This window comes from Oncorhynchus nerka, linkage group LG14, assembly GCF_034236695.1.
Source record: "Oncorhynchus nerka isolate Pitt River linkage group LG14, Oner_Uvic_2.0, whole genome shotgun sequence".
In the NCBI taxonomy this organism is placed as follows: domain Eukaryota; kingdom Metazoa; phylum Chordata; class Actinopteri; order Salmoniformes; family Salmonidae; genus Oncorhynchus; species Oncorhynchus nerka.
The window spans coordinates 56,951,660-56,960,879 of record NC_088409.1 but is presented as its reverse complement, the minus strand read 5'-3'; the positions used below and the strand labels follow the sequence as shown (position 1 = coordinate 56,960,879).

At 42.3% G+C, this 9,220-nt stretch overlaps 1 long non-coding RNA gene across 2 annotated transcripts; it reads left to right on the top strand.

Annotated features, from left to right (window-relative positions):
• The first annotated feature begins 1,488 nt into the window (after positions 1–1,488).
• On the top strand, positions 1,489–7,144 carry LOC135559657 (uncharacterized). Of its 2 annotated transcripts, XR_010458498.1 has the most exons (3): positions 1,489–6,114; positions 6,199–6,331; positions 6,426–7,144. It is a non-coding gene; the product is annotated as an uncharacterized LOC135559657 (long non-coding RNA). The 2 variants fall into 2 exon arrangements; XR_010458497.1 differs by having other exon boundaries at positions 1,489–6,331.
• The last annotated feature ends 2,076 nt before the right edge of the window (positions 7,145–9,220 follow it).

Here is a 9,220-nt window from a genome sequence, read left to right as displayed (position 1 = left end):
ATGTAATTTTCTGACTGGAGATGTGCAAATGTCTGCATACGTTATCTGCGGAAACACTGGGGAAGTGTTTGTGGTCTCCTCTTGTAGAAGAGCGAAGTGTGTCCGGCTCAGTAAAGCTTCAAACATAAATTGTCTGCAACAGTGAAATTGGGCTACTTCTATGTGAATTGATGAGGAGGTGGAACACCCCTCAATTCAAATTGTTAGAAAAGAAAAACATGTCATAAAATAATTAACAATTCATAAGTTGAGAAAATGCCTATAGATAATTAGCAGGCAGAGTGCCTTGGTTTGAGGGCAGCACTTTGTCATTATGGGGTATTGTGTGCTGAATTATTGTTGTTTTTTAAAATAAGGCTGTAACGTAACAGAATGTAGCTAACGGTACATGTCAGGTTCAATACTAGCTCAGCACTGTGAATAAACACTAGTTTAGTTTTTTTCCCTGTTAAGTTAAACAGCAGTTACCTTGCCAGCTACATCAGTCAACTAAAGAGTAACCCATTTCTGTTCCTCTCACAACTTGGTCAAACAGAGCAACCCACACACTGAACTATGCTCAACTCTCCCACGCTGGTCCAGCCAGCGTTCCAGAAGCTTTGCCTTCACACAGGCTGTCAGCCGCTCTGTGGTGTCCACGTGGTCCTAAATTCAATCAGATAAACACTCCAAACAGCCTACCCAACCGCACGGAGGCGTACACATGGTCCTAAAGCACACCGTTGCCTGTTTTGTTTCACATTCGAGGGACATGTCCCCCCATCCCCAGTGAAAGTTATTCCCCTGAGTGCTGTTATTGTGAAGTGGAAACGTAACACCTCAGCCGCTTGGAAGCAAAAAATGTGTTCCGGAGAAACCCCTCACCGATGTCCAAAATGAACAAAAATGTCACACGTTGTCATAATACGTATATGCACAAATGATTCCAAACTGGTTCGCCTGGGAAGCATGCGGACACCTTTAACCTGTACCAGAGCAGGTTAGTTCTAAAGGATTCATTGCTATAGGAATTTACCTGGCTAAAAAGTGATCCACTTTCGTGGTACCGGTTATCCCAAGTTGAACTCAGAGTTGACCAAAGTTAACTCGCTAACTCCTCGAACCTGATTCGTAGTATAGGGTTCTAGATGTCTATGGGCGACAAGAACACTTTAGATTAGCATAGGTTGAGAATCAACTGTTTGGCAACACAATAAATACACAAAAGATGCAGACTACTGTCGACGACTTTTAACACAGTGAGCTGTTACTACTGTGCATGTACTTGGTTGGGGGTATTCTCTGACTTATTTGACTTCATAACAGGAAATACTGTACAAAGACCCACAGGTTTAGCTAAAACTCTACATTCACCAAGAGTTAAGTTGCCCAACAAGATAGAACCATAGCGGGGGATGGAGAACATGTTGGTGTCATTGAGTGCACCCAGAGGGAAGGGGGGGGGGGGTTCTAGAGGGGTTGTTCTAGAGGGGATCTAGGGTTCTTAAAAGGAGCTCTTTGAGATGTCTTTATTTTCCCATTACATCAGTAAACTCTTATTTACAATGACAGCCTACCCTGGGCCTTTTGTGCACTGCCCTACGGGACTCCCAATCATGGCCAGATGTGATAAAGCCAAGATTTGAACCAGGAACTGAGGTGACACCTCTTGCATGAGGTAAGATCATGGAGGTAAGGCGATAAATAGGCCATAGTGGAGAAGTAATTACAATTGAGCAATTACACACTGGAGTGATAGATGTGCAGAAGATGAATGTTCAAGTAGAGATACTTGGGTGGAAAGGAGCAAAACATTAAATTAAATAACAATATGGGGATGAGGTAGTTGGATGTTTACAGATGTACAGGTGCAGTGATCTGTGAGCTGCTCTGACAGCTGACGCTTAAAGTGAGGGAGCTCCAGCCTCAGTGATTTTTGCAGTTCGTTCCAGTCATTGGCAGCAGAGAACTGTAAGGAAAGGTGGCCAAAGGAAGAATAGGCTTTGAGGGTGACCAGTGAAATATACTGTGAAATATACCTGCTGGAGCACGTGCTACGGGTGGGTGCTGCTATGGTGACCAGTGAGCTGAGATAAGGCGGGGCTTTACCTAGCAAAGACTTATAGATGACCTGGAGCCAATTTTCTGAGTAGAGTGTTTTATAAATGACATCGCCGAAGTCAAGGATCGGTAGGATAGTCAGTTTTACGAGGGTATGTTTGGCAGCAGGAGTGAATGATGCTTTGTTGCAAAATAGGAAACTAGATTATAGATTTAATTTTGGATTTGAGATGCTTAATCTGGGTCTGGAAGGAGAGTTTACAGTCTAGCCAGATACCTAGGTATTTGTAGTTGTCCACATATTCTAAGTCAGAACCGCCCAGAGTAGTGATGCTGGACTGGAGGGCAGGTGCGGGCAGCGATCGGTTGAAGAGCATGCATTTAGTTTTACTAGCATTTAAGAGCAGTTGGAGGCCACGGAAGGAGAGTTGTATGGAATTGAAGCTCATCTGGAGGTTAGTTAACACAGTGTCCAAAGAAGGGCCAGAAGTATACAGAATGGTGTCATCTGCGTAGCTGTGGATCAGAGAATCACCAGCAGCAAGAGCGACATCATTGATGTATACAGAGAAAAGAGTTGGCCCGAGAATTGAACCCTGTGGCAACATGCCCTCCGATTTGACACACTGAACTCTGTCTGAGAAGTAGCTGGTGAACCAGGCGAGGCATTCATTTGAGAAACCAAGGCTTGAGAATGGCGATAAGAATGTGGTGATTGACAGAGTCGAAAGCCTTGGCCAGGTCGATGAATACGGCTGCACAGTATTATATTTTATCGATGGCGGTTATGATATTGTTTATGACCTTGAGCGTGGCTGAGGTGCACCCATGACCAGCTCGGAAACCAGATTTCATAGGGGAGAAGGTACGGTGGGATTCGAAATGGTCGGTGATCTTAACTTGGCTTTTGAAGACCTTAGAAAGGCAGGGTAGGAATGATATAGATCTGTAACAGTTTGAGTCTATAGTGCCTCCCCCTTTGAAGAGGGGGATGACCGCGGTAGCTTTCCAATCTTTGGGGATCTCAGACGATACAAATAAAGAGGTTGAACAGGCTAGCAATAGGGGTTGCAACAATTGCTGCGGATAATTTTAGAAAGAGAGGGTCCAGATTGTCTAGCCCAGCTGATTTGTAGGGGTCCAGATTTTGTAACTCTTTCAGAACATTAGCTATCTGGATTTGGGTGAAGGAGAAATGATGGAGGTTTGGGCAAGTTGCTGTGGGGTGTGCAGGGCTGTTGACTGGAGTATGGGAAGCCAGGTGGAAAGCATGGAAGCTGGGTGGAAAGCATGAAATTCTCAATTATAGTGGATTTATCGGTGGTGACAGTGTTTTCTAGCCTCAGTGCAGTGGGCAGCTGGGAAGAGGTGCTCTTAATCTCTATGGACTTTACAGTGTCCCATAACTTTTTGGAGTTTGTGCTACAGGATGCAAATTTCTGTTTGAAAAAGCTAGCCTTTGGTTTCCTAACTGCCTGTGTACATTGGTTCCTAACTTCCCTGAAGAGTTGCATATTGCGGGGGATATTCGATGCTAATGCAGTATGCCACAGGATTTTTTTTGTGCTGGTCAAGGGCAGTCAGGTCTGGAGTGAACCAAGTGCTATATCTGTTCCTGTTTTTTATTTTTATTGATTGGGGCATGCTTATTTAAGACGGTGAAGAAAGCACTTTTAAAGAATATCCAGGTATCCTCTACTGACGGAATGAGGTCAATATCCTTCCAGGATACCCGAGCCAGGTCAATTAGAAAGGCCTGCTCGCTGAAGTGTTTTAGGGAGCATTTGACAGTGATGAGGGGTGGTCGTTTGACTGCAGACCCATCGCAGATGCAGGCAATGAGGCAGTGATCGCTGAGATCCTGATTGAAAATAGCAGAGGTGTATTTGGAGGGCAAGTTGGTCAGGACAATATCTAGGAGGGTGCCCATGTTTACGGATTTAGGGTTGTACCTGGTGGGTTTCTTGATAATTTGTGTGAGATGGAGGGCATCTAGCTTAGATTATAGGACTGCCAGGGTGTTAAGCATATCCCAGTTTAGGTCACCTAACAGAACAAACTCTGAAGATAGATGGGGGGCAATCAATTCACATATGGTGTCCAGGGCACAGCTGGGAGCTGAGGGGGGTCTATAACAGGCGGCAACAGTGAGAGACTTATTTCTGGAGAGATTAATTTTAAAAATTAGAAGCTTGAACTGTTTGGGCATAGACCTGGAAAGTATGACAGAACTCTGCAGGCTATCTCTGCAGTAGATTGCAACTCCTCCCCCTTTGGTAGTTCTATCTTGACAAAAATTGTTTTAGTTGGGGATAGAAATCTCAGGATTTTTGGTGGCCTTCCTTAGCCAGAATTCAAACATGGCTAGGACATCTGGGTTGGTCAAATGTGCTAAAGCAGTGAGTAAAACAAACTTAGGGATGAGGCTTCCAATGTTAACATGCATGAAACTAAGGCTTATATGGTTACAGAAGTCAACAAATGAGAGCGCCTTGGGAATGGGAGTGGATCTAGGCGCTGTAGGGCCTGGAATAACCTCTACATCACCAGAGGAACAGAGGAGGAGTAGGATAAGGGTACGGCTAAAGGCTATAAGAACTGGTCGTCTAGTGCGTTCGGAAAAGAGAGTAAAAGGAACAGGTTTCTGGACGTGGAAGAATAGATTCAAGGCACAATGTTCAGACAAGGGTATGGTAGGATGTAAATACAGTGGAGGTAAACCTAGGCATTGAGTGACGATGAGAGAGGTTTTGTCTCTAGAGATATCATTTAGACCAGGTGAGGTCACCGCATGTGTGGGAGGTGAAACAAACGGGCTAGCTAAGGCATATTGAGAAATTATGAAATTATGAAAATATGATTTTTTTTCCTATTCAACAAGTGTGGCTTGAAATGACTGAAACATTTTCAAAATATAGTAACAGGCAATCTTCTGGTAAGTTATTTATAATTTGATTTTCTTATAACTGTAAAATAAATATGATCATATTTAGTGAGAACATATTTGGCCCCATTTCATATAACTGACGACAGAGCATCTTCTGCCAAGCCTCCTCTGAGCGATGAAAAGACACCATTCGAATGTCTGCAGACTTGTTACAACTTCCGCTTTACTTGCTCACATCCCTCTGTGATCAAGAGAAAGTGGTCGTGTTTCAATTCTAATAAATTGTTCAGTCTTTTTTCATGTTGAGAGTTCTAAAGCCGGCTGAGAATGTCACAATTGCTGAAATCGCTAGACTGTCCCCTTTAATATGCGATCTCCCAAGCTGGGCTCCATCGCTCAGAGGGAGAGGATATCGATTACTTGTCTGGATAGGCCAGAAAATATGACAAGTCACTCCCTATGTAAATGTGGGGTGTGAAACCTGACAGTTCTAGTCAGCTCCACTGACAGAAAGCAGATGGGTCTTTCTGGCGCCATAAGACACTGGACCATGCGACGTTCACAGAGCACTTTGTAAAATGTGACCCGATTCAGGAAACTAGGCGTATGACTCAAGTCACGTAATTTATTTTATTTTCATCAAAATGTGTTTTTTGGAGCAGAAATGTCTTCTCAAACATGTGAACTTTCATGTGCTTTAATAACAAATGTTTATGCCATCCGTAAATATGAATAAAGTAGTTAAATTACGAGCCTAGTTGGTTTAGCCAAAGAAAAAGTCAGGAATCTTCCAGCTAGCCATGATGGCTGGCTTGCTAGCTACGTGTATGAAGTGTGTGTAACATGAGTGATGTTTTCTCAGAATGCCATTTCACATGGCTAGTTATAGCCTAATATTAGCAAGCTAACTAGCTAACATTGAACCTATTTAGTTAACTTAGCTATGACAATCGATTTGTATTGCTAAAGCTTGTTGTTAGCTAGACAGCTGACGTTAGATGGCAGGCTAGCTAGCTAACATTGCGTGTATGAACTGTGTGTAGTGATGTTCTCTCAGAATGCCATTTTGTGTCTACTCTATAATAATGCTAAAATATTTGTATATGGAATTGGTGGAAAGTTACTGCTATCCCATGTGACAAAAGCAGCAGTGTGGCGTCTCTACAAGGAATCGATGACAACACTTGGTATGTAAAGCATAAACACATTCTGATTATTGAATTGACCTCCAACATGATTGGAACTAATTTTATTGATCTCACATCCCACAGCTGGTTGGACTGGAGGATGGTACGGTGCTGGTGGAAAGCTATGGCTGGCAACAACACCTGACTCCATACTTCAGGCCACTACCACAGATGAAGCTGTACCAGCACTTCAGGAGAATATCATTTTCATTGCATTGTATGAGGTTATTCTTCTTATCTAAACTTGGGAGGGGAATAGATGTTGTGCAAGGTTGTAATGTCTTCATTTTTTGTTCTTTCCTGTTTTACAGCTTCGCTGCTCTGGGGCCTGGTGTTGTTTTCGCCAAGGAGCGTTCGGACTCAGTCGGGACCAGGTTTCAGCTGCTGCGCAACGCTGACATCCTTCCTCCCATAGATGGTCTGCCTGTACAAGCACCACCTGGACTGGACATAGCTAGACAAACGTATCTTTTTGAGAAGATCAGGGAGTTTTGCGACGAAGAGGCTATGGACATCACATGCCCTGCACCAAAGTCAAGGGCAGGACAGAAACAGGCTCTTCGAATATAGATTCCCTTGTTAATGCGTGGTTCGGACGGACCAGTCATCAGCACTATCTGCAGTGCCTCTATTTAAATGACTCTCCCCTAACACACGCCATACGTTGCTGCTACTATTTTTTCAAATCCTGCTGCTAAGCCACTTTACCCCTGATGTCATGCCCTGACCTTAGAGAGCCTTTTTATGTCTCTATTTGGTTTGGTCAGGGTGTGATTTGGGTGGGCATTCTATGTTTTGTTTTCTAGGTTTTTGTATTTCGATGTTTTGGCCTGGTATGGTTCTCAATCAGGGACAGTTGTCTATCGTTGTCTCTGATTGGGAATCATACTTAGGCAGCCTTTTTCCCTTTTGTGATTGTGGGAAGTTGTCTTTGTTAGGGGCACTGTTGCCCTTGTAAGCTTCACGGTCGTTTTTGTTATTTCTTGTTTTGTTGGCGATATTTGACTAAGTAAAGGAAAATGTACGCTCACCACGCTCTACCTTGGTCTTCTTTGAACGACGGCCGTGACACCTAATTGTATGCATATTACTACTTCATCTATTGTTATCACTATCGTTATTGATATTGTTTGTGTACATTCTGTATAGAATTATATTGATATAGACACTATCTATTTCTGATATTGCTACTATGCAAGTAACCATTTGGCTGTACCGTTTACACCTTCTCTGGAGACCAATCCACTTAGCAAAACTTAGTAAAATACTGATATGAAATGAATATTGATATGTGTGGTTGTAACATGATTTTGTGACATACCACAACAATATCATGTGACCGTATCAAGTGTCCACTACATAAATATATGGAGCATGCATCTATTTATGTACTGTACATGTGCACCTCACTCAGGTTTCAACTCAGGTTGCATGACCTTAACTTATGTATGGAATACTATGTGATAAGTGTGTGTGTAACTGTATATAAAGTATGCTATTTTTTTAATCCAAACATTTCCCTGACACTGAAAAGTACTAGATTTTGAAAATTGTCCAATTCGCACACTTATCAAGAGAACATCCCTGGTCATCCCTACTGCATTTCATCTGGCAGATTTACTAAACACAAACGTTTAATCTGTAAATTATGTCTGAGTGTTGGACTGTGCCCCTGGCTATCCATCAATAAAAAAATATTTAAAAAATTGGGCCGTCTGGTTTGATATAAGGAATTTAAAATGATTTATACTTTTGATACTTAAGTACATTTAAGCAAATCCATTTACTTTTGATACTTAAGTATTTTTAAAACCAAATACTTTTAGACTTTTACTAAAGTAGTATTTCACTGGGTTAATTTTATTTCAGTAGTTTTCTGTTGAGGAATCTTTACATTTACTCAGGTATAACAATTTAGTACTTTTTCCACCACTGGATGTGGCTGGTGGCTATAACATTTCTTTCACGTGATCCATCAATTTAGACAAATGTGTCTCTGTAAGTGTAATCTAATATTTATGAAATATTTGTATCTGGACACTTTCTGTTTACCTGGAATTTGTCCTTATTGTAGGCTACTACCACTTTTAGTCTTAATCTTTACTACACTACTGTAACGGCTTTCCTCCTCTTCTGAGGAGGAGTAGCAAGGATCGGACCAATACGCAGCGTGGTAAGTGTCCATGATAATTTAATAATAACTGAACACGACTCAATACAAAAATAACAAAGAGAATGAAAACGAAAAACCGAAACAGTCCTGAATGGTGACACAAACAACAAAACAGGAAACAATCACCCACCCCACACAGGTGGGAAAAGGCTACCTAAGTATGATTCTCAATAAGAGACCACTAACGACATCTGCCTCTGATTGAGAACCATACCAGGCCAAACACAAAACACAACATAGACAACCCACCCAACTCACGCCCTGACCATACTAAAACAAAGACATAACAAAAGAAGAAGGTCAGAACGTGACAACTACTCCCTGTTTAGCACATGACCTCATGTGAATCCTTAAATACTTGGGTGGGGCTGGCTTAAGAGGGTGTGAACAATGCTGAATGGATGTAGACAAAGGAGAGCTCTCCAGTAGGTACCAAAACATTCAAAGGCCCTTTTCTCAAAAGTGAGTTTATCAACTTTCTTGGCAGAATTACTTTCCCATTGCTCCTCAAAAATGCAGTGTATGATATAACATTTTGTATCTCTGAGTCTCTACTTTTTACCAATGTAAATAACCCAATTTAAAATTTTGCTACATAAGACCGATTTGAGCCGGTCAGTCACAAATATCAGTCGGAATAGGGGTCTTAATATCGAAGAGGTTATATAAGTGAGCCACAGGTCTTCACTTCAAGGGCAACCAGGCATGAGTGTGTATGTGGGTTGGGTTGGTATGTGGGGTTGTGCGTGTTACGCAACCTTTTCTTGTGGTGTTGGTTGAAGGGACGTTACCACAAGGCTTGGCAGTGTTTACAGTACCTTACGGTCTCCTTTGGGATCGTTATCATTCCTGTGAACGGCTGTGGTGATGTCCTTGACTGGCCTCGACTTTGTTCTTCCACTAACGCCACAAGGAGCTCCACTCAGTCTTGGG